Below are 27,144 nucleotides of genomic sequence, written 5' to 3'. Positions count from 1 at the left end.
CTCTTCTGTAAATAATTGAGGAGGCTGACTCCCTCTACGCCGCCCATGTTGGAGTTGGTATTCCGCAATAGCTCTACGCTGCTCATAGAGCCTGGCCAACATGTGGAGCGTTCCACTGTGTGGGCACGTCGCACAGCAATCGGTGCACTGGCAGATGAAACTGATGTTGCAGGGTCCGCAGGGTGGCAGCGTCCGTCTTGGAGTTGCGGAAATGTGCGCTGACCCGGCGCACCTTTCCGAGCAGGTATGACAAGTGTGGGTAGCTTTTCAGAAAGCGCTGAACCACCAAATTAAAGACATGGGCCAGGCATGGCACGTGCGTGAGGCTGCCGAGCTGCAGAGCCGCCACCAGGTTACGGCCGTTGTCACACACGACCATGCCCGGTTGGAGGCTCAGCGGCGCAAGCCAGTGGTCGGTCTACTCTGTCAGACCCTGCAGCAGTTCGTGGGCCGTCTGCCTCTTCTCTCCTAAGCTGAGTAGTTTCAGCACTGCCTGCTGACGCTTGCCCACCGCTGTGCTGCCATGCCGCACGACACCGACTGCTGGCGACGTGCTGCTGCTGACACATCTTGATTGCGAGACAGAGGTTGCGTAGGAGGAGGAGGAGGGTGGTTTAGTGGAGGAAGCATACACCGCCGCAGATACCACCACCGAGCTGGGGCACGCAATTCGGGGGGTGGGTAGGACGTGAGCGGTCCCAGGCTCTGACTCTGTTCCAGCCTCCACTAAATTCACCCAATGTGCCGTCAGGGAGATATAGTGGCCCTGCCCGCCTGTGCTTGTCCACGTGTCTGTTGTTAAGTGGACCTTGGCAGTAACCGCGTTGGTGAGGGCGCGTACAATGTTGCAGGAGACGTGGTCGTGCAGGGCTGGGACGGCACATCGGGAAAAGTAGTGGCGACTGGGAACCGAGTAGCGCGGGGCCGCCGCCGCCATCATGCTTTTGAAAGCCTCCGTTTCCACAAGCCTATACGGCAGCATCTCCAGGCTGATCAATTTGGCAATGTGCACGTTTAACGCTTGAGCGTGCGGGTGCGCGGCGGCGTACTTGCGCCCGCGCTCAAACAGTGGCGCTAGCGACGTCTGGACGCTGCGCTGAGAGACATTGCTGGATGGGGCCGAGGACAGCGGAGGTGAGGGTATGGGTGCAGGCCAGGAGACGGTAGTGCCTGTGTCCTCAGAGGGGGGTTGGATCTCAGTGGCAGGTTGGGGCACAGGGGGAGAAGCAGTGGTGCAAAGCGGAGGCGGTGAACGGCCTTCGTCCCACCTTGTGGGGTGCTTGGCCATCATATGCCTGCGCATGCTGGTGGTGGTGCCTCCCCAGCTGATCTTGGCGCGACAAAGGTTGCACACCACTGTTCGTCGGTCGTCAGGCGTCTCTGTGAAAAACTGCCACACCGTAGAGCACCTTGACCTCTGCAGGGTGGCATGGCGCGAGGGGGCGCTTTGGGAAACAGTTGGTGGATTATTCGGTCTGGCCCTGCCTCTACCCCTGGCCACCGCACTGGCTCGGCCTGTGCCCACACCCTGACTTGGGCCTCCGCGTCCTCACCCGCGTCCACGTCCTCTAGGCCTACCCCTACCCCTCAGCATGGTGTATTACCAGTAGTGCAGAAACAGAACGCTGTAATTAAATGTGCCGCTTATTGGCCTGTGGTTGGAGGCTGGGTTCGCTTACGGAACGCCAGGAAAGAATTTTGCGCAAGCCTGCTGTAACACTTAGCTGGCTGCATATGAATTTAGAGAACTACTACACCCAGCAGAGACCCAGAACACTGAGGACAGTGACAGGCAGCCCAAATAGATTTTTTTCCACAAATGTTTTTGCAAAGGCCCACTGCCTATATTCAATCAATATGTCTTCTGTCCCTGCCTAAGCGCTTCTGGCCCTGGAGTATGTCAAAGAACTGCAGAGTGTTACACTGTGAACTGCAATACAGCGGTGATTTTACAGCCCAGACAGAGCCAGGAAATAATTTTGCGCAAGCCTGCTGTAACACTTAGCTGGCTGCGTATGAATTTGGAGAACTACTACACCCAGCAGAGACCCGGAACACTGAGGACAGTCACAGGCAGCCCAAATAGATTTTTTTCCACAAATGTTTTTGCAAAGGCCCACTGCCTATATTCAATCAATATGTCTTCTGTCCCTGCCTAAGCGCTTCTGGCCCTGGAGTATGTCAAAGAACTGCAGAGTGTTGCACTGTGAACTGCAATACAGCGGTGATTTTACAGCCCAGACAGAGCCAGGAAATAATTTTGCGCAAGCCTGCTCTAACACTTAGCTGGCTGCGTATGAATTTGGAGAACTACTACACCCAGCAGAGACCCAGAACACTGAGGACAGTGACAGGCAGCCCAAATAGATTTTTTTCCCCAAATGTTTTTGCAAAGGCCCACTGCCTATATTCAATCAATATGTCTTCTGTCCCTGCCTAAGCGCTTCTGGCCCTGGAGTATTACTGCAGGGTGCAATGCTCTGCACGGCCGATGTACCAAAAAAAAAAAAAGTGCAACACTGCAAAAAGCAGCCTCCACAGTACTGCACACGGTTAGATGTGGCCCTAAGAAGGACCGTTGGGGTTCTTGAAGCCTAAAATACTCCTAACACTCTCCCTATAGCAGCTCCACCAAGATACCACTTTCCCTCCTCTATGTCAGAACGCTTCTGTGGCGAGCCGCGGGAGGGTCCGATTTTTATACTCGGGTGACACCTGATCTCGCCAGCCACTCACTGCAGGGGGGTGGTATAGGGCTTGAACGTCGCAGGGGGAAGTTGTAATGCCTTCCCTGTCTTTCTATTGGCCAGAAAAGCGCGCTAACGTCTCAGAGATGAAAGTAAAAGTAACCCGAACATCGCGTGGTACTCGTCACGAGTAACGAGCATCTCAAACACGCTAATACTCGAACGAGTATCAAGCTCGGACGAGTACATTCGCTCATCTCTAGTGCTAATGTATTTTTCAGGGAGCGGGCTCTTCTGAAAGTTACCTGGGGTTTGGAGGGGATAGACCATGCAAGGTATGGACCTTGTAAGAGAATTAGCAAGTGACTCTTAAGGATGGATTTGATGACTGAGTGAAAAGAATTGTAGGTCATAAAGAAGTTTAAGTTGTATTTATGGGAGTCTTCAATAGCTTTTTGCTTTTTCTTTAGGGCCTTCATCTGAGATTCGCTTCCAGCTTTGTTGAAAGCTGATGTGATCAGGTTCTGAGGTTATCCTTTTTGTTGGACTCTGATTTTGATGATATTGCTCTGTGAGATGAAATCTTCAGTGTTTGTACAGTTGGGTCTCAGTCTCTTAAATTGACCATAGAGCAGATTGGTTTTCCAACACAGTTATTACAAAGACATTCTTTAAACCAACAGACACCAAAAGTTATCTGAACTTCCCAAGTGCACACTACATAAAATGGAAAAACAATACCTTATTCAAACTTACCTTTGAACTCAAACATCTACTACGTGAGGAGGCTCAACACGTTATGGACCACCAATTCCTACAGATTTACCAAGGAGAGAATATTATCCCTAGGAGTTTACACTTACAACCAATGTCCTCCACAGAAAAAAGCGACCTCATCCATCACAACTGCAGTAGAAATCTACTTATACTTCTGAGGGAAAAATGCAAGGAGCTCACTACTGCACTTTGCAATTGCATCTCTGATTTTTCGAAACATTTAGACATGTTCAAAACACATCCCCACTTCAATAGATGCAATAGACGTTTATCCAATCGAGTATTAAACATAAAAAAGAGATCCTTGATAAGAAACTGGATAAACTATGCAGGAATAAGATTGACTACAAGACAAATAATGTCAAATTTTGGAATCAAAATCAAGAAAAAACACCACAAGAATGAGAAAAACAGAAGACACACCCTGGCGTACTTGCATAATTTCCTTATTGGACCTTCTCCCTGTGCCCATTAATAGGCAATGTTTACCCATCTTCTCTACTCCTGACAATCTCAGATAGCTGCGAGTGCCCACGTCAGATCCCCAAGCATACGCACTTAATTTCCCACCAAAATGGACAATTAAACTTGTCACAGAACCCTCTTAGCTAAGGCACCAGCATCCAGACCCAGCACGGCTATTGATAACGGTAAGTACCAGCTCAAACCATCATAATTGTTCCATAGAGTCTTAAACAGAAACTACCGTGGATCAAATGTTCACTATGCACCACCCTTCAGATGGTTTTGCATCTGCAAATAGGCGCTATTTCTGTCATACCACCTCTCAATTTCTCAATTACATTTTCCCAGCTCCTAATTTGCCACACCACCACACCAATAATACTCTTTGCCCCATATGTATTGTAATTTCCTTTTCATTCTTCCCCCCTTTTCTCATTCATTTTTTATTTATCAATAAAATCTATATATATAAAGACGAAAGCTCTCACTGACTCACTGACTCGCCACTAATTCTCCAACTTCACGATATTGTAGAAACATAACATTTGGCACAAGCATAGATTATGTCCAAAATAGGGAAAGTAAAGGGTTCCCAACTTGATTATTCAATTCTAAGCGCAAAAGAATTAGCGTCTGAATTTTATGTACGGAATCTAATTCTCTTACTTCCCGATGTCGTAGAAACTTGAAATTTAGCTCACGGATTGATTATGTCATAACTAGGAAAACCTAATGGGTCCGAACTCGATTATTCAATTCTAAGTGCAAAAGAATTAGCATCCAAATTTAACCTACATAATCTAATTCCCCAACTTCCCGATGTCATAGAAACATGAAATTTGGCACAAGCATTGATTATGTCATAAATAGGAAAAGGTAATGGGTCCCAACTCGATTATTCAATTCTAAGCGCAAAAGAATTAGCGTCCAAATTTTACGTACGTAATCTAATTCTCGCACTTCCCGATGTCATAGAAACTTGAAATTTGGCACAAGCATTGATGATGTCATATATAGGAAAAGCTAATGGGTTCCAACTCGATTATTCAATTCTAAGCGCAAAAGAATTAGCATCCAAATTTTACGTACGGAATCTAATTCTCCCACTTCCCGATGTCAAAGAAACATGAAATTTGGCACGAGCATTGATTATGTCATAAATAGAAAAGTTAATAGGTCCCAACTTGATTATTCAATTCTAGCGCAAAAGAATTAGCGTCCAAATTTTATGTACGAAGTCTAATTCTCTCATTTCCTGATGTCATAGAAACTTGAAATTTGGCACGAGCATTGATTATGTCATAAATAGGAAAAGTTAATGGGTCCCAACTCGATTATTCAATTCTAGCACAAAAGAATTAGCGTCCAAATTTTACGTACGGAATCTAATTCTTTCATTTCCCAATGTCATACAAACTTGAAATTTGGCACGAGCATTGAGTATGTCGTAAATAGGAAAAGTTAATGGGTCCCAACTCGATTATTCAATTCTAAGTGCAAAAGAATTGGCATCCAAATTTTACATACGGAATCTAATTCTCTCACTTCCTGATGTCATAGAAACTTGAAATTTGGCATGACCATTGATTGTGTCAAAAATTAGAAAAAGCTAGTGGGTCCCAACTCGAGTATTCAATTCGAAGCGCAAAAGAATTAGCGTCCAAATTTTACGTACGGAATCTAATTCTCTCACTTCCTGATGTCATAGAAACTTGAAATTTGGCACGAGCATTGATTATGTCATAAATAGGAAAAGCTAATGGGTCCCAACTTGATTATTCAATTCTAAATGCAAAAGAATTAGCATCCAAATTTTACATACAAAATCTAATTCTTCCACTTCCCGATGTCATAGAAACTTGAAATTTGGCACGTGCATTGATTAGGTCAAAAATAGGGAAAGCTAATGGGTCTCAACTCGATTTTTCAATTCTAAGCGCAAAAGAATTAGCGTCCAAATTTTACGTACGGAATCTAATTCTCCCACTTCCCGATGTCAAAGAAACATGAAATTTGGCACGAGCATTGATTATGTCATAAATAGAAAAGTTAATAGGTCCCAACTCGATTATTCAATTCTAGCGCAAAAGAATTAGCGTCCAAATTTTATGTACGAAGTCTAATTCTCTCATTTCCTGATGTCATAGAAACTTGAAATTTGGCACGAGCATTGATTATGTCATAAATAGGAAAAGCTAGTGGGTCCCAACTCGTTTATTCAATTCTAGCGCAAAAGAATTAGCGTCCAAATTTTACGTACGGAATCTAATTCTTTCATTTCCCGATGTCATAGAAACTTGAAATTTGGCACGAGCATTGAGTATGTCATAAATAGGAAAAGTTAATGGGTCCCAACTTGATTATTCAATTCTAAGTGCAAAAGAATTGGCATCCAAATTTTACGTACGGAATCTAATTCTCTCACTTCCCGATGTCATAGAAACTTGAAATTTGGCGCAAGCATTGATTATGTCATAAAAGTTAATGGGTCCCAACTCAATTATTCAATTCTAGCGCAAAAGAACTAGCGTCCAAATTTTATGTACGAAATCTAATTCTCCAATTTCCCGATGTTGTAGAAACTTGAAATTTAGCACGAGCATTGATTATGTCATAAATAGGAAAAGCTAATGGGTCCCAACTCGATTATTCAATTCTAAGTGCAAAAGAATTAGCGTCCAAATTTTACGTACGTAATCTAATTCTCTCACTTCCCGATGTCATAGAAACTTGAAATTTGGCACGTGCATTGATGATGTCATCTATAGGAAAAGCTAATGGGTTCCAACTCGATTATTCAATTCTAAGCGCAAAAGAATTAGCGTCCAAATTTTACGTACGGAATCTAATTCTCCCACTTCCCGATGTCAAAGAAACATGAAATTTGGCACGAGCATTGATTATCATAAATAGAAAAGTTAATAGGTCCCAACTTGATTATTCAATTCTAAATGCGAAAGAATTAGCGTCCAAATTTTACGTACGGTATCTAATTCTTTCATTTCCCGATGTCATAGATACTTGAAATTTGGCGCAAGCATTGATTATGTCATAAATAGGAAAAGTTAATGGGTCCCAACTCGATTATTCAATTCTAGCGCAAAAGAATTAGCGTCCAAATTTTACGTACGGAATCTAATTCTTTCATTTCCCAATGTCATACAAACTTGAAATTTGGCACGAGCATTGAGTATGTCGTAAATAGGAAAAGTTAATGGGTCCCAACTCGATTATTCAATTCTAAGTGCAAAAGAATTGGCATCCAAATTTTAAGTACGGAATCTAATTGTCTCACTTCCTGATGTCATAGAAACTTGAAATTTGGCATGACCATTGATTGTGTCAAAAATTAGAAAAAGCTAATGGGTCCCAACTCGAGTATTCAATTCTAAGCGCAAAAGAATTAGCGTTCAAATTTACGTACGGAATCTAATTCTCTCACTTCCTGATGTCGTAGAAACTTGAAATTTGGCACGAGCATTGATTATGTCATAAATAGGAAAAGCTAATGGGTCCCAACTCGATTATTCAATTCTAAATGCAAAAGAATTAGCATCCAAATTTTACGTACAGAATCTAATTCTTCCACTTCCCGATGTCATAGAAACTTGAAATTTGGCACGTGCATTGATTAGGTCAAAAATAGGGAAAGCTAATGGGTCTCAACTCGATTTTTCAATTCTAAGCGCAAAAGAATTAGCGTCCAAATTTATGCACAGAATCTAATTCTCTCACTTCCCAATGTCATAGAAACTTGAAATTTGGCACAAGCATTGATTATGTCATAAATATGAAATGCTAATGGCTCCCAACTCGTTTATTCAATTCTAAGCACAAAGGAATTAGTGTCCAAATTTTATGTACGGAATCTAATTCTCTCACTTCCTGATGTCATTTTATATAAAGGAAATGTTGCATGGTTACCTCCACGTGATGTAACGCAAAGAACCATGAAAAATGGTGAACATATTTTTTTCCTCGGTATCTCTAAAGTAACCACGACTTCATAAGATTTTCCATCTGAACACCAGATAAACAGCAGTACCAAATTAAGTGGGGCGAAGCTGGGTATATCAGCTAGTTATATATATATACTAGAGATGAGCGAGCACCGAAATGCTTGGGTGCTCGTTACTCGAGATGAAATTTCCGCGATGCTTGAGGGTTCGTTTCAAGTAACGAACCCCATTTAAGTCAATGGGCGACTCGAGCATTTTTGTATATCGCCGATGCTCGCTAAGATTTTCATGTGTGAAAATCTGGGCAATTCAAGAAAGTGATGGGAACGACACAGCAACGGGTAGGGCAGGCGAGGGGCTACATGTTGGGCTGCATCTCAAGTTCCCAGGTCCCACTATTAAGCCACAATAGCGGCAAGAGTGCCCCCCCCAACAACTTTTACTTCTGAAAAACCCTCATTAGCAAGGCATACCTTAGCTAAGCATCAGACTACCTCTAACAAAGCACAATCACTGCCTACCTGACACTCCGCTGCCACTTCTCCTGAGTTACATGCTGCCCAACCCCCTCGCACGACCCAGTATCCACAGCGCACACCAAAGTGTCCCTGCGCAGCCTTCAGCTGCCCTCATGCCACACGCTGGCCTCGTAGCCACACCACCTTCATGTCTATTTATAAGTGCGTCTGCCATGAGGAGGAACCACAGGCACACACTGCAGAGGGTTGGCACGGCTAGGCAGCGACCCTTTTTAAAAGGGGCGGGGCGATAGCCCATAATGCTGTACAGAAGCAATGAGAAATCCAATCCTGGGTCTCCTCCATCAGGAGCTGCACACGTGGGCATAGCAATGGGGAACCCATGTGCCACACACTATTCATTCTGTCAAGGTGTCTGAATGCCCCAGTCAGACCGGGGTTTTTTATAAATAGTCACAGGCAGGTACAACTCCACAATGGGAATTCCGTGTGCACCCACAGCATGGGTGGCTCCCTGGAACCCACCGGTTGTACATAAATAAATCCCATTGCATTGCCCATCACAGCTGAGGTAACGTCAGGTTTAATGCAGGTGGGCTTCGGCCCACACTGCATGGCCCAGTCAGACTGGGGTTCTTTAGAAGTGGACACATGCAGTTACAACTCCGTGTGGACCGACAGCATGGGTGGGTCCCAGGAAGCCACCGGCGGTACATAAATATATCCCATTGCAGTGCACAGCACAGCTGAGGTAACGTCAGGTTCAATGCAGGTGGGCTTCTGCTCACACTGCATGCCCCAGTCAGACTGGGGTTCTTAATACATAGACACTGGCAGGTACAAATCCCTAATGTGAAGTCCCTGTGGACCCACAGCATGGGTGGCTCCCTGGAACCCACCGTCGGTACATAAATAAATCCCATTGCATTGCCCATCACAGCTGAGGTAATGTCAGGTTTAATGCAGGTGGGCTTCGGCCCACACTGCATGGCCCAGTCAGACTGGGGTTCTTTAGTAGTGGACACATGCAGTTACAACTCCGTGTGGACCGACAGCATGGGTGGGTCCCAGGAAGCCACCGGCGGTACATAAATATATCCCATTGCATTGCCCAGCACAGCTGAGGTAACGTCAGGTTTAATGCAGGTGGTCTTCGGCCCACACTGCATGCCCCAGTCTGACCGGGGTTCTTAATACATAGACACTGGCAGGTGCAAATCCCTAATGTGAAGTCCCTGTGGACCCACAGCATGGGTGGCTCCCTGGAACCCACCGGCGGTACATAAATAAATCCCATTGCATTGCCCATCACAGCTGAGGTAACGTCAGGTTTAATGCAGGTGGGCTTCGGCCCACACTGCATGGCCCAGTCAGACTGGGGTTCTTTAGAAGTGGACACATGCAGTTACAACTCCGTGTGGACCGACAGCATGGGTGGGTCCCAGGAAGCCACCGGCGGTACATAAATATATCCCATTGCAGTGCACAGCACAGCTGAGGTAACGTCAGGTTCAATGCAGGTGGGCTTCTGCTCACACTGCATGCCCCAGTCAGACTGGGGTTCTTAATACATAGACACTGGCAGGTACAAATCCCTAATGTGAAGTCCCTGTGGACCCACAGCATGGGTGGCTCCCTGGAACCCACCGTCGGTACATAAATAAATCCCATTGCATTGCCCATCACAGCTGAGGTAATGTCAGGTTTAATGCAGGTGGGCTTCGGCCCACACTGCATGGCCCAGTCAGACTGGGGTTCTTTAGTAGTGGACACATGCAGTTACAACTCCGTGTGGACCGACAGCATGGGTGGGTCCCAGGAAGCCACCGGCGGTACATAAATATATCCCATTGCATTGCCCAGCACAGCTGAGGTAACGTCAGGTTTAATGCAGGTGGTCTTCGGCCCACACTGCATGCCCCAGTCTGACCGGGGTTCTTAATACATAGACACTGGCAGGTGCAAATCCCTAATGTGAAGTCCCTGTGGACCCACAGCATGGGTGGCTCCCTGGAACCCACCGGCGGTACATAAATAAATCCCATTGCATTGCCCATCACAGCTGAGGTAACGTCAGGTTTAATGCAGGTGGGCTTCGGCCCACACTGCATGGACCAGTCAGACTGGGGTTCTTTAGTAGTGGACACATGCAGTTACAACTCCGTGTGGACCGACAGCATGGGTGGGTCCCAGGAAGCCACCGGCGGTACATAAATATATCCCATTGCATTGCCCAGCACAGCTGAGGTAACGTCAGGTTTAATGCAGGTGGTCTTCGGCCCACACTGCATGCCCCAGTCTGACCGGGGTTTTTAATACATAGACACTGGCAGGTACAAATCCCTAATGTGAAGTCCCTGTGGACCCACAGCATGGGTGGCTCCCTGGAACCCACCGGCGGTACATAAATATATCCCATTGCAGTGCCCATCACAGCTGAGGTAACGTCAGGTTTAATGCAGATGGGCTTCGGCCCACACTGCATGGCCCAGTCAGACTGGGGTTCTTTAGAAGTGGACACATGCAGTTACAACTCCATGTGAACCGACAGCATAGGTGGCTCCCAGGAAGCCACCGGCGGTACATAAATATATCCCATTGCAGTGCCCAGCACAGCTGAGGTAACGTCAGCTTTAATGCAGGTGGGCTAAAAATTACTAGGATTACAATGTAGGCAAGGGCCCAAAAAAATTGGTGTACCAACAGTACAAATGTACCCCAGAAAAATTGCCCATGCCCAAACAAGAGGGCAGGGGAAACCAATTAATCACTTTGGTTAATGTGGCTTAATTTGTAACTAGGCCTGTAGGCAGCCCAGTTAAAATAAAAATTGGTTCAGGTGCAAGTTTCAACGCTTTATTGAATTGAGAATTGAAACGTATAAACATTGTTTACAAAAGTTATATGACTGAGCCTTGTGGGCCTAATAAAAATTGCCCCTTCGGCGTGATTACGTGAGGTTTCAGGAGGAGGAGCAGGAGGAGGAGGATGAATATAATACACAGATTGATGAAGCTAAAAGGTCCCCGTTTTTTATGGTGATAGAGAACGATGCTTCCATCCACGGGTGCAGCCTACATATTGTTTAGGTAACGCTGCTGTCCGCTGGTGGAGAAGAGAACTCTGGGGAAATCCAGGCTTTGTTCATCTTTATGATTGTAAGCCTGTCGGCACTGTGGGTTGACAGGCGGGTACGCTTATCCGTGATGATTCCCCCAGCTGCACTAAACACCCTCTCTGACAAGACGCTAGCCGCAGGACAAGCAAGCACCTCCAGGGCATACAGCGCGAGTTCAGGCCACGTGTCCAGCTTCGACACCCAGTAGTTGTAGGGGGCAGAGGCGTCACCGAGGACGGTCGTGCGATCGGCTACGTACTCCCTCACCATTCTTTTACAGTGCTCCCGCCGACTCAGCCTTGACTGGGGAGTGGTGACACAGTCTTGCTGGGGAGCCATAAAGCTGTCAAAGGCCTTGGATAGTGTTCCCCTGCCTGTGCTGTACATGCTGCCTGTTCTCCACGCCTCCCCTGCTACCTGGCCCTCGGAACTGCGCCTTCTGCCACCAGCGCTGTCAGATGGGAATTTTACCATAAGTTTGTCCACCAGGGTCCTGTGGTATAGCATCACTCTCGAACCCCTTTCCTCTTCGGGTATGAGAGTGGAAAGGCTCTCCTTATACCGTGGGTCGAGCAGTGTGTACACCCAGTAATCCGTAGTGGCCAGAATGCGTGTAACGCGAGGGCCACGAGAAAGGCATCCTAACATGAAGTCAGCCATGTGTGCCAGGGTACCTGTATGCAGCACATGGCTGTCTTCACTCGGAAGATCACTTACAGGATCCTCCTCCTCCTCTTCCTCAGGCCATACACGCTGAAAGGATGACAGGCAAGCAGCATGGGTACCCTCAGCAGTGGGCCAAGCTGTCTCTTCCCCCTCCTCCTCATGCTCCTCCCCCTCCTCCTCCTCCTCCTCCTCAACGCGCTGAGATATAGACATGAGGGTGCTCTGACTATCCAGCGACATACTGTCTTCCCCCCCCCTCCGTTTCCGAGCGCAAAGCGTCTGCCTTTATGCTTTGCAGGGAACTTCTCAAGAGGCATAGCAGAGGTATGGTGATGCTAATGATTGCAGCATCGCCGCTCACCATCTGGGTAGACTCCTCAAAGTTTCCAAGGACCTGGCAGATGTCTGCCAACCAGGCCCACTCTTCTGTAAAGAATTGAGGAGGCTGACTCCCACTACGCCCCCCATGTTGGAGTTGGTATTCCACTATAGCTCTACGCTGCTCATAGAGCCTGGCCAACATGTGGAGCGTAGAGTTCCACCATGTGGGCACGTCGCACAGCAGTCGGTGCACTGGCAGATTAAACCGATGTTGCAGGGTGCGCAGAGTGGCAGCGTACGTCTTGGACTTGCGGAAATGTGCTCTGAGCCGGCGCACCTTTCCGAGCAGGTATGACAAGCGTGGGTAGCTTTTCAGAAAGCGCTGAACCACCAAATTAAAGACGTGGGCCATGCATGGCACGTGCGTGAGGCTGCCGAGCTGCAGAGCCGCCACCAGGTTACGGCCGTTGTCACACACGACCATGCCCGGTTGGAGGCTCAGCGGCGAAAGCCAGCTGTCGGTCTGCTCTGTCAGACTCTGCAGCAGTTCGTGGGCCGTGTGCCTCTTCTCTTCTAAGCTGAGTAGTTGCAGCACGGCCTGCTGACGCTTGGCCACCGCTGTGCTGCCGTGCCACGCGACACCGACTGCTGGCGACGTGCTGCTGCTGACACATCTTGATTGCGAGACAGAGGTTGCGTAGAAGGAGGAGGAGGAGGAGGGTGGTTTAGTGGAGGAAGCATACACCGCCGCAGATACCAGCACCGAGCTGGGGCCCGCAATTCTGGGGGTGGGTAGGACGTGAGCGGTCCCAGGCTTTGACTCGGTCCCAGCCTCCACTAAATTCACCCAATGTGCCGTCAGGGAGATATAGTGGCCCTGCCCGCCTGTGCTTGTCCACGTGTCCGTTGTTAAGTGGACCTTGGCAGTAACCGCGTTGGTGAGGGCGCGTACAATGTTGCGGGAGACGTGGTCGTGCAGGGCTGGGACGGCACATCGGGAAAAGTAGTGGCGACTGGGAACCGAGTAGCGCAGGTGCGCCACCGCCATCGTGTTTTTGAAAGCCTCCGTTTCCACAAGCCTATACGGCAGCATCTCCAGGCTGATCAATTTGGCTATGTGCACGTTTAACGCTTGATCGTGCGGGTGCGTGGCTGCGTACTTGCGCTTGCGATCAAACACTTGCACTAGCAACGGCTGGACGGTGCGCTAAGAGACATTGTTGTATGGGGCCGAGGACAGCGGAGGTGAGGGTGTGGGTGCAGGCCAGGAGACGGTAGTGCCTGTGTCCTGAGAGGGGGGTTGGATCTCAGTGGCAGGTTGGGGCACAGGGGGAGAGGCAGCGGTGCAAACCGGAGGCGGTGAACGGCCTTCGTCCCACCTTGTGGGGTGCTTGGCCATCATATGTCTGCGCATGCTGGTGGTGGTGAGGCTGGTGGTGGTGGCTCCCCGGCTGATCTTGGTGCGACAAACCTTGCACACCACAATTTGTCAGTCGTCTGCACTCTCAGTGAAAAACTGCCAGACCTTTGAGCACCCCGGCCTCTGCATGGTGGCATGCCGCGAGGGGGCGCTTTGGGAAACAGTTGGTGGATTATTCGGTCTGGCCCTGCCTCTACCCCTGGCCACCGCACTGCCTCTTCCAACCTGCCCTGCTGCTGCACTTGCCTCCCCCTCTGCCTCAGTAGGCTTAGCAAACCAGGTGGGGTCAGTCACCCCATCGTCCTGCTGCTCTTCCTCCGAATCCTCTGTGCGCTCCTCCCTCGGACTTACTGCCCTTACTACTACCTCACTGATAGACAACTGTGTCTCATCGTCATCATCCTCCTCACCCACTGAAAGCTCTTGAGACAGTTGCCAGAAGTCCCCAGCCTCATCCCCCGGACCCTGGGAACTTTCCAAAGGTTGGGCATCGGTCACGACAAACTCCTCCGGTGGGAGAGGAACCATTGCCGCCCATTCTGGGCAGGGGCCCGAGAACAGTTCCTGGGAGTCTGCCTGCTCCTCAGAATGTGTCATTGTAATAGAGTGAGGAGGCTGGGAGGAAGGAGGAGCAGCAGCCAGAGGATTCAGAGTTGCAGCAGTGGACGGCGTAGAACTCTGGGTGGTCGATAGATTGCTGGATGCACTTTCTGCCATCCACGACAGGACCTGCTCACACTGCTCATTTTCTAATAAAGGTCTACCGCGTGGACCCATTAATTGTGATATGAATCTGGGGACACCAGAAACGTGCCTCTCTCCTAATCCCGCAGCAGTCGGCTGCGATACACCTGGATCAGGAGCTTGGCCTATGCTCACACCCTGACTTGGGCCTCCGCGTCCTCGCCCGCGTCCACGTCCTCTAGGCCTACCCCTACCCCTCAGCATGGTGTATTGCCAGTAGTGCAGAAACAGAACGCTGTAATTAAATGTGCCGCTTATTGGCCTGTGGTTGGAGGCTGACTTCGCTTACGGAACGCACAGCGGAGCCAGGAAAGAAGTTTGCACAAGCCTGTAGTGAGACGTAGGTGCGTATGACTGAGCTAGTGGAATTCACAGCGCAGAAGCAGTCAAGTGTCCAAAGGCCACTAGTAGGCCTTAAGTATTTTGCTTCTATTTTTTTAAAGGCTGAGCTGAGACAGCAGACAGATACTGTAGGCAGCGTATATATGTATACTGTTTCCCTCTGGACGGGATGACGGCGGTGATGTAACGGGCAACGCAGAGCCAGGAAACAATTTTGCGCAAGCCTGCTGTAACACTTAGCTGCGTATTAATTAGGACTAATCCCCCCAGCAGACACGCAGTACACTCAAGACGGTCACAGGCAGCCCAAATATAGTATTTTTCCCAAATTTGTTTGAAAAAGCCCACTGCCTATATAGACAGTATATCTCTTTCACCTTTCCCACTGTCCCTGCCTCACCAGTACTGGCCCTATACTATGTAAAATTACTGCAGACTGTTTCCCTCTGGACGGGATGACGGCGGTGATGTAACGGGCAACGCAGAGCCAGGAAACAATTTTGCGCAAGCCTGCTGTAACACTTAGCTGCGTATTAATTAGGACTACTACCCCCAGCAGACACGCAGTACACTCAAGACGGTCACAGGCAGCCCAAATATAGTATTTTTCCCAAATTTGTTTGAAAAAGCCCACTGCCTATATAGACAGTATATCTCTTTCACCTTTCCCACTGTCCCTGCCTCACCAGTACTGGCCCTATACTATATACAATGACTGCAGACTGAGGACGCAATGCTCTGCACGCCCGATATACAAAAAAAAAAGCAGCCTCAACAGTACTGCACACGGTCAGATGTGGCCCTAAGAAGGACCGTTGGGGTTCTTGAAGCCTAATATTACACCTAACACTCTCCCTATAGCAGCAGCATCAGCAGCACTTTCCCTGATCTATATCAGAATGCATCTGTGGCGAGCCGCGGGCGGGGCAGATTTAAATACTCAGGTGACACCTGATCTCCCCAGCCACTCACTGCAGGGGGGTGGGATAGGGCTGGAACATCACAGGAGGAAGTTGTAATGCCTTCCCTGTCTTTCTATTGGCCAGAAAAGCGCGCAAATGTCTCAGAGATGAAAGTGAAAGTAACTCAAACATCGCGTGGTGCTCGGACGAGTACGTTCACTCATCTCTAATATATACATATATATAAATTTTTTGCTTTTATCTTCTGATTGACTACTAATGTTATTACATATGTTTTGTACCATTATCCATCGTATTTACTCTATTTACCAACATACCCTTTAGGCATTATTATTTATATTCATTATTAGTGTTACTACTATTATAATATATCATTATTGTAACTGTTTTTCTACCCTTCTCTATGTTTTACTATGTCTTTTATGTATTATATTTTGCTATGCATTTTATATTTCATGCTTCCACCAGTACTGTTATCATTTACCTCAGCATAGACTGGCAGGTGATAATTTCACTTACTTTTCATTAATATAACTGTCATTATTAATTTATACTATTCGCCTTGCTAATATTTGCTTTTAACTGTGTATACTTGCATCCAGTTACCATGTCTACTCATTATATATTGCATTAATATGTGATTATTATTATTATTTTTTTTGATTGTACTTAATTTCCTTTTACCTCATGTTATATTTCAAGCCTTTCCCTGAAAATCACTGCAGGGGTGCCAGCATCCTATTGCTTTCAATGCGGCCACCGGCAGTAGCTGCGGCACCATTAAAAGCGATGCTGCATGGACCTGTATTTACACGTGTTTGTGCACATACGTGGGTGCGCGGTTTTGTGTGCACCAATGAACGTATACACACATGCTCATGTGAATGCACCCTTAACCCCTTCCCTCCCCATGATGTAAGGGTTAAGCGGGGTACTTCCCGCAAAATGACGTACCCTTACGTCATAAGAATAGTGCGAGATCATGACTGATCTCGCGCTATCCCGCAGCGGGAACCGGCTGTCTGTCATAGAGATCGGAGATGCGCCCCCCGCTGTTAATCTCTTCCCTGCCACAATCTATTTAAATCGCGGCATGGGAAGGGTTCACAGAGGGAAGTTTCCGGGCTCTCACGATATAATCGCAGAGAGCACGGCCTGTTGCCATGGCAACAGGACGCCAGATATCGGCGTCCTGTATTGCCAGTGCCATGTGTCCTGCCATGCCTTATCACAGCGATCATCAGTGCTATGCTTTAAGTCCCTCAGAGGGACATAGCTGGTGTAAAAAAAAAGCTAAGAAAAATATAAAAAAAAAGAAAGTAAAAAACCCTTTTTTTTGTGCTTTTTCTCATATTAGCATAAAAAAAGGTAAAAAAAAATAAAATGACACATATTTGGTATTGCTGCGTCCGTAACAACATGCACAAAAAGTTGGGCATGCTTTTTATTTTGTACGGCAAAAAGCGTTAAAAAAACGCTAAAAAACAGCGGCAAAATGCAAATTTTTTGCATTTTGCCTCCCAAAGAATGGAATAAAAGTAGAGATGAGTGAGCACCAAAATGCTTGGGTGCTCGTTGCTCGAGTTGAACTTTTCGCGATGCTCGAGAGTTCGTTTCGAGTAACGAACCCCATTGAAGTCAATAGGCGACTCGAGCATTTTTGTATATGACCCATGCTCCGCTAAGGTTTTCATTTGTGAAAATCTGGAAAACCCAAGAAAGTGATGGAAACGACACAGAAATGGATAGGGCAGGCGAGGGGCAATATGCTGGGCTGCATCTCAGGTTCCCAGGTCCCACTATTAAGCCACAATAGCGGCAAGAGTGCCCCTCCCCTAACAATTTTTACTTCAGACAAACCCTCATTAGCAAGGCATACCTTAGCTAAGCTCCACACTACCTCCAACCAAGCACAATCACTGCCTGCGGGACACACCGCTGCCTCTTCTCCTGGGTTACATGCTGCCTAACCCACCTCCCGCATGACCCTGCGTCCGTAGCGCACACAAAAGTGTCCCTGCACAGCCTTCAGCTGCCCTCATGCCACACGCTCACTTCATAGCCGCACCACCCTCATGTCTATTTATAAGTGCATCTGCGATGAGGAGGAACCAGAGGCGCATACTGTAGAGGGTTGGCAGGGCCAAGTAGCGACGCTCTTTAAAAGGGGCGGGGCGATAGCCCACAATGCAGTTGAGAATCAATGAGAAATTGACGTTCGATCTTCATTCCAATAAAGTGCCACCTCCGTCAGGAGCTGCAAACGTGGGCATGAGTTACATAGCTATGGGGAATCCTTGTGCTCACACAGTATTCATTCTGTCTAGGTGTCAGATAGCTCAATCGACACCACAAGGGGAAAGCCATCTGCACTTTGCCCCCTACCCAAGTCAGTCAGTGTCTTTGTGCCAGACAGATCAAACACCGCGATGGGAAGTCTGTGTGCACCAACAGCATAGGTGGGTCCAACGCAACCCAAGACATGAACAATAAAGAAATCAGAGTGGCCAAACATGGCAGACTTACACTACGCCGACGACATAGGCCTCGGGCCACAGCTTCAGCAATCGTAGGCAGGAAGCGGACTTCAATGCTAGTACACCTGTGAAGGTCTCATTAAATCACTTACGTTTTCTTTCACCGCTCCAAAGACTGCATTAGCCAGGAAAAAGTTGCACAGGCCCAACCTGGCGCCGTTGCAGTTCCCCTGGGACATAGGCCTCAGCCAACAACTTCAGCAATCGTAGGCAGGAAGCGGACTTCGATGCTAGTACACCTGTGAAGGTCTCAGTAAATCCGTTACATTTTCTTTCACCGCTCCAAAGACTGCATTAGCCAGGAAAAAGTTCCACAGGCCCAACCTGGCGCCGTTGCAGTTCCCCCGGGACATAGGCCTCAGCCAACAACTTCAGCAATCGTAGGCAGGAAGCAGACTTCGATGCTAGTACACCTGTGAAGGTCTCAGTAAATCCGTTACATTTTCTTTCACCGCTCCAAAGACTGCATTAGCCAGGAAAAAGTTCTACAGGCCCAACCTGGTGCCGTTGCAGTTCCCCCGGGACATAGGCCTCAGCCAACAACTTCAGCAATTGTAGGCAGGAAGCGGACTTCGATGCTGTGAAGGTCTCAGTAAATCCATTACGTTTTCTTTCACCGCTCCAAAGACTGGATTAGCTAGGAAAAAGTTCTACAGGCCCAACCTGGCGCCGTTGCAGTTCCACCGGGACATAGGCCTCGGCCAACAGCTTCAGCAATCGTAGGCAGGAAGCGGACTTCGATGCTAGTACACCTGTGAAGGTCTCAGTAAATCTGTTACGTTTTCTTTCACTGCTCCAAAGACTGGATTAGCTAGGAAAAAGTTCTACAGGCCCAACCTGGTGCCGTTGCAGTTCCACTGGGACATAGGTCTCGGCCAACAGCTTCAGCAATCGTAGGCAGGATGCGGACTTCGATGCTAGTACACCTGTGAAGGTCTCAGAAAATCCGTTACGTTTTCTTTCACCGCTCCAAAGACTGCATTAGCCAGAAAAAAGTTCCACAGGCCCAACCTGGCGATGTTGCAGATCCACCTGGACATAGGCCTCGGCCAACAGCTTCAGCAATCGTAGGCAGGAAGCGGACTTCGATGCTAGTACACCTGTGAAGGTCTCAGTAAATCCGTTATGTTTTCTTTCACTGCTCCAAAGACTGCATTAGCCAGGAAAAAGTTCCACAGGCCCAACCTGGTGCCGTTGCAGTTCCCCCGGAACATAGGCGTCAGCCAACAGCTTCAGCAATCGTAGGCAGGAAGCAGACTTCGATGCTAGTACACCTGTGAAGGTCTCATTAATGCAGTTATGCTCCTTTCCTGTGGTACAAACGAGTTTCTCAGATAACTGTGGTAACACGAGAGAAAATACATGATGCGCAATGCTGACCCCCTGACCCTAAGCAGGAGGAGGAGGTGGCCTCACAAGGCCAAGAAACTATGACCAGGACCCGCTGTAGCCTGTGCTGAAAGGATGTGAGCTGGCTCTTGGCCAGGCTCAGTCCCAGAAAACACCTTGCGTGGCTCAAAGTGCTGCAAGTGACATAGCAATGGGGAATCTATGTGTCCACACACTACTTATTCTGTTTGGGTGTCGGATACCTCATCGACAATGCAAGGGATAAACCATCTGCAGTCTGCACCCTATCTGAGTCTGTCAGTCTTTTGAGGACAGACAGGTAAAACACCTCTAAGGGAAGTCTGTGTCCACCCACAGCATGGGTGGGCCCAAGGAACTTAAAGACAGTACACATAAAGAAATCAGAGTGCCCAAACATGGCAGACTTTCACTGCGCCCCGGACATGGGCCTCTGCACAAACCCTCAGCAATCGCGGGCATAGAGCGGACTCTGATGCTAGCGTAGCTGTGAACGTCTCATTAGCGCTGTATCGCTCCTCTTGTTTGTCCCAATGCAGTGCCCCGGATAGCTGTGGTAACGTGAGAGAAAATGCATGTTGGCTTCGGCCCACACTCCATGCCTTAGTCAGTCTCGTTTTTTTTTAAAGTGCCAGGCAGGTACAACTCCGCTATGGGAAGTCTGTGTGCACCCACAGCATGGGTGGGTGCCAGGAACCCAGAGAAGGTACATAAAGAAATCCCATTGCAGTGCCCCGGATAGCTGTGGTAACGTGAGAGAAAATACATGTTGGCTTCGGCCCACACTCCATACCCTAGTCAGTCAATGTTTTTTTTGGGACCAGATAGGTAGAACACCGCGATGGGAAAACTTAATGCACAGACCCCTGTAATATTTCTGTAGCAAAGGTATAAGCTGACCCCAGTAACAGTTATGTTGCAGAAGTCTAGGGAGACCCCAGTAACATTTCAGTAGTAACAGTATAGACAGACCCCAGTAACATTTCTGTAGTAACAGTATAGGCTGACCCCAGTAACATTTGTGTAGTAGCAGTATAGGCAGACCCCTGTAACATTTGTGTAGCAGCAGTATAGACAGACCCCTGCAACATTTCTGCAGCTGAAGTATAGGTAGCCCCCGGTAACATTTCTGTAGCTGAAGTATAGGCAGACCCCTGTAACATTTCTGCAGCTGAAGTATAGGCAGACCCTTGTAACATTGATTCAGTTACTCTCTCCTTTGGCCCAAACAAGTTTCTCAGATAACTGTGGTAACACGAGAGAAAATGCATGATGCGCATTGCTGATCACCTGACCCCAAGCAGGAGGAGGAGGTGGCCTTACAAGGCCAAGAAACCAGGACCAGGACCCGCTGTAGCCTGTGTTGAAAGGATGTGAGCGGGCCCTTGGCCAGGCTCGGTCCCAGCAAATACCTTGTGAGACCCAAGGTGCTGCAATTGACATAGCAATGGGCAGTCCATGTGCCCACACAGTATTCATTCTGTCTAGGTGTCGGATAGCTCTAGCGACACCGCAAGGGGAAAGGCATCTGCACTATGCACCCTACCCAAGTCAGTCAGTCAGTCACTTTGTGCAGGACAGGGAAATCACCGCTGTGGGAAGTCTGTGTGTACCCACAGTATAGGCGAGTCGAAGGAACCCAAAGACAGCATTAAATATGAAGGAATCAGACTGCCCAAACATGGCAGACTTAAAGTGCGCCGAGACCATAGGTCTCTGCCCACACCCTTAGCAATCGCGGGCATAAAGTGGACTTCGATGCTAGTACAGCAGTGAACATCTCATTAATGCAGTTACGCTCCTCTCCTTTGGCCCAAACGAGTTTCTCAGATAACTGTGGTAACATGAGAGAAAATTCATGATGCGCATTGCTGATCCCCTGACACCAAGCAGGAGGAAGAGGTGGCCTTACAAGGCCAAAAAAGCCATGACCAGGGCCCGCTGTAGCCTGTGTGGGAAGGATGTGTGCGGGCGCTTGGCCAGGCTTGGTCCAAGCAAACACCTTGTGAGAGCCAAGGTGCCGCGACTGACATAGCAATGGGAAGTCCATGTGCCCACACAGTATTCATTCTGTCTAGGTGTCGGATAGCTGTATCCTCACCGCAAGGGGAAAGCCATCTGCACTATGCACCCTACCCAAGTCAGTCAGTGACTTTGTGTCGGACAGGTAAATCACCGCTATGGGAAGTCTTTCTGCACCCACAGCATAGGCGAGCCGAATGAACCCAAAGACAGTAATAAACATGAAGAAATGATAGTGCCCAAACATGCCAGGCTTTCACTGTGCCGAGTACATAGGCCTCTGCACACACCCTCAGCAATCGTGGGCATAGAGCAGACTCTGATGCTAGTATAGCTGTGAAGGTCTCATCAATGCAGTAATGCTCCTCTTCTTTGGCCCAAACCAGTGTCTCAGATAACTGTGGTAACACGGGAGAAAATACATGATGCCCAGTGCTGATCCCCTGACCCCAAGCAGGAGGAGGAGGTAGCCCAGGACCCACTATAGTCTGTCTGGGAAGCCCATTAGCGTGCCCAGGGTCAGGCTCGGTTCCAAGCCTCCACCTTTGTGACCCAAGGTGCCCTGAGTTACATAGCAACGGGAAATCCATGTGTCACAACATAGATAGCTCAACACTGGAAGGGGCAGTCTTTGAGTTCCTTGGCCTAGCCTATGCTGCAAGTGCACATAGATGGTATTACACAGGAAGAAATCGGAGTGCCCAACCATGGGAGAGTTTCGCCCCGCCAAGAAACTTGGCCTCGGCCAGCAATTCTGGCCTAGTCAGTCACTGTATTATTGGTGCCACATAGGTAAAACACCGCGATGGGAAGACTTAGTGTACCCATTGTATAGACAGACCGCTGTAACATTCCTGTAGCAAAGGTATAAACAGACCCCAGGAACATTTCTGTAGCAGCAGTATAGGCAGACCCCTGTAACATTTTTGTAGCTGCAGTATAGGCAGACGCCAGTACCATTTCTGTAGTGAAAGTATAGGCAGACCCCAGGAACATTTCTCTAGCAGCAGTATACGCAGACCCCAGTACCATTTCTGTAGTGAAAGTATAGGCAGACCCCAGGAACATTTCTCTAGCAGCAGTATACGCAGACCCCTGTAACATTTCTGTAGCAGCAGTATAGGCTGTGAGGAAGGAAAAGCAGCAGCCAGAGGATTCAGAGTTTCAGCAGTGGACTGCGTAGAAGACTGGGTGCCCGATACATTGCTGGATGCATTTTCTGCTATCCACGACAGGACCTGCCCACAGTGCTCTGTTTGCAATAAAGGTCTACCACGTGGACCCATAAATTGTGATATGAAGCTGGGGACCCCAGAAACTTGCCTTTCTCCTAATCCCGTAGCAGCCGGCTGGGATACACCTGGACCAGGAACTCGGCCTGTGCCCACACCCTCACTTGGAACTCCGCATCCTCGCCCGCGTCCACATCCTCGAGCCCTACCCCTCAGCATGGCGGATTACGAATAGAGCAGACATAGACCGCTGTAAATAATTATGCAATTATATGCGTACACTTTCACGCAGAGAGCGGAATCGTAACGCTAACTCCAAGCAGAAAAAAATGGAAGGAAGGCTGCAAACAGGCCTAGCAATGCAATAGTGATGGACTAAAACTCCCAGCAGACACCCAGTAAAATTTAAACGGTCAGCGGTAGCCCTAAGAAGGAGCTTTTTGTTTTTTTTGGTCAAAGAATACAGGCTATATACTGTGTATATCACTTTTCCTCTATCAGTCGCTGTGGCCGTATGCTGTGCATCTCTAATTCACTGCAGACACAGGCCGGTGTAAATAATCTTGGAATTATGTGCGTAGACTTTGTCGCTGAGAGCAGTCTAGTAAGGCAAACTCCTGGCAGAAAAAAAATAGTCAAGAAGGCCGCAAACAGGCCTTAGTGCAATAGTGACGGACTACAACTCCCATCAGACACCCAGTAAAATTTAAACAGTCAAAGGTAGCCCAACTGAGGAGCTTTTTGTTTTTTATGGTCAAAGAATACAGGCTATATAGTGTGTATATCACTTTCCCTCTATCAGTCGCTATGGCCATATGCTGTGCGTCTCTAATTCACTGCAGACACAGTCCGGTGTAAATAATCTTTGAATTATGTGCGTAGACTTTGTCGCTGAGAGCAGTATAGTAAGGCAAACTCCAGCCAGAAAAAAAATAGTCAGGAAGGCCGCAAACAGGCCTAAGTGCAATAGTGATGGACTACTACTCCCATCAGACAACCTGTAAAATGCACACGGTCACAGGTAGCTGTAAGAAGGAGCTTTTATTTCAACATTTTTTTGAAAAAGAATACCGGCTATATAGCGTGTATATCAGGGGCTGTCGCCGTACGCTGTGCGTGAAGTTGACGGCAGCGGTGTAAAAAAATTCGGAATAATTGGCGTACAGTTGGAGGCTGACAGTGGTTATGTAATGCTAACTGCAGCCAGAACAAAATTATACGGAAGGCTGCAAACAGGCCTAGCTGTGCAATAGTGATGGACTACAACTCCCATCAGACAACCTGTAAAATGCACACGGTCGCAGGTAGCCCTAAGAAGGACCGTTGGGGTTCTAGTACACAGGATCCTACACTACCACTCTCCCTATCTCAGCAACGCTGTCCCTATACTATAATGCTATAGCTGTAATGGGGCTGCACTCCCGATATACGAAAAAAAATAAAATTTGCACAACTGCTACCAGCAGCCACAACAGTAATGCACATGATCGGATGTGACCCTAAGAAGGACCGTTGGCGTTCTTGTACACAGGATCCTACACTAACACTTTCCCTATAGCAGCACCAGCACTGTCCCTGAGCTCTCCCAATGTGTGACTCCCATGCCCTATACATAGAAAGATAAAAAAGTTACAGGACTTTGAATGCAGCGATATAGAAAAAAAAAGCTTTTCAAAAAAAGGGTTTTTATTGCAGAAAAGTGGAAAAACCTAAAAAAAATAAGAATTTGGTATCGTTGTAACAGTACTGACCCGCAGAAAAAATGTGTTGTATCATTTATGCTGCATGATTAACGCTGTAAAAAAAAACCAAAAAAACCCCATTTATGGCAGAATTGATGCGTTTTCTCTCCCTGTTATCATAAAAAAATAATAAAAGCTTTACAATATACTCTATGTACCCAAAAATGGCACCATCAAAAACATGTACAGTTCGCCATGCAAAAAACAAGCATTTATACGGCCGCGTCAACACAGCAGTAAAAAAGTTATGGCTTTTGAAAAATGGAGATGAAAATCCACCAAAAATTGTTGCGTCCTTAAGCCCAAAATAGTCCATGTCCTTAAGGGGTTAAATAGTGTGTTCGATTTATTGTACGAGTCGTAACGGATATGATGGTACCAAATATCTGGGATTTTAATTTTTTATTTATTTTTTTATACTGATAGGGGAAAGAGTGCTAAAACAAATTTTTTTTTGTAATTTTTTAAACATCTTTTTACACTACTTTTATATTTTTTACACTTTTTATATCCCTGTAGGGGTCCTGAACCATAGCAGCTATGATTGCTATGATAAAGCATTGCAGGACTTCTGTACTGCAATACCTTATCGCTTGTAACAGCGATCATAGACAATGGCAAGCCGAGACCCTTGTATCTGGTATCCTGTTGCCATGGTAATCCATCGGCCTTCTGAGATTACACAGTGAGGGTCTGATGACATCACAGGTGGAGCATGCTCCCTCTGTAAACCCTTTAAATGCAACAATCTACATAGATCACAGCATGTATGGGGTTAAAAGCAAGATCATTGTTGATCTTGGGTGTTGAAGCGGGAGGCCAGCTATCAGTAACAGCAGGCTTCTGCTGGAGGATAGTGCTGGCTCAGCTTCTGATCCAGAACCATCCACATGACGTAAGGTTATGTCCTGTCACATTAAGTACCTCGCTGCCATGACATAATGTGGCATTAAGGGGTGAATTAGGGTATTTTCTCTGCGGGCTTGGGCTGAAGGTTTTAAGGATAATATAAAGATGAGCAGAGAAAGATGGCATCCCTGCGTAGTGCTGTTTAAAGTAATCTTATAATGAACCATAAAAAAAGGGTGACAAAAGCCCATTTTGTCTACAGCCGCAAAAGTGTATAGCCAATTTATATAATCAAATGCCTATTTGGCATCCAGAGCAAGAAAAACGGTAGGGATTTTTGTGAACTCGACAAAATGTGCAAGGTTTAGGACCCATCTGGTATTGACCAAAGCCTATAGAATATCAGGAATAAAATCCCCCTACAGGCCAATATATAAATAGTCACAGCCATAAAAAGTTTTGTGAAATTCCAAGAAATGTGTACTGTATCTTTTAATTAAAATTTCAATTTTATCAGTAATCAAATTATATAAAAAACCTAACTGCACCCTGTAATGTCCCAAACTATAATATTTAGATGAGTAAGTGGAGTAACCGCCCTGAAAAGGGTGACCCCACACTAGAACCTCACCTGCCTCTCCCTATATTTTCTAAATTGAAAAAAAGGGAAGGGATAAGAGACAGAAGAGCTTTTAGATACCCAGTCAGGAAAAAAAGAGACCTGGTACAAAAAACGAATAACATTAATAATAATGACATAAAATAATAATATTAAATCCAATTTGTTTTTCTTTAAATACCACTACCAAAAAGAAAAAACACAAATAAGGCCTCTACGGGAACTGATGGACAACGGAGGGCTGCTGGCTGGGGCATGGTTTCAGTATCTTCAGATTGGTACATTTATACAATATCTCAGCCCCAGTACACAACTTGTTGCTCCTCTATCTTAGTTGGAAAAACTTTATATGAACATCCGCTCCACCGACAAAAGAGATCTTTCAGATTTACCATATTTTGCTGGTGGAGGAGACCTTTAAGGGAAACCCTCTCCATGTCCTGCAGCTCTCCCAATATCTTGGGGATTGGATATATGTGAGCGGAACTGTGAAGACCTTGTGGCGCATTCTTACGGTGTTATCTATGGCACATTTAGGTGAGGTTGGGAGATGAAATTGGGCAAGAGTTTCACAGAAGAGCAATGGACCAAAATTTTTACCTTGACACAGAAAGGTTCTCTCCTATGCATATGGTGGATCTGCCCCCTAATACAAACCCCTTTGGCATGACATAAATAGACTATACAATGAGGTCTTCCACTCACCCCTCACCTTTTCACCAGAATTGGCTCTTCTTTTATTGCTTCCAGGTTCTATATCGCAGGCTAAAAAAAGCTCACTCAGGTTTTTTCTCCTAGCCATTCACCAGCTTATTCACAAATCTACTTCACCTCCCACACAGTTATCATGGATAGAGACATTAGATGAAATAAT

This window comes from Eleutherodactylus coqui, chromosome 2, assembly GCF_035609145.1.
Source record: "Eleutherodactylus coqui strain aEleCoq1 chromosome 2, aEleCoq1.hap1, whole genome shotgun sequence".
Taxonomy (NCBI): domain Eukaryota; kingdom Metazoa; phylum Chordata; class Amphibia; order Anura; family Eleutherodactylidae; genus Eleutherodactylus; species Eleutherodactylus coqui.
Note: the sequence above shows the minus strand (reverse complement) of the source record.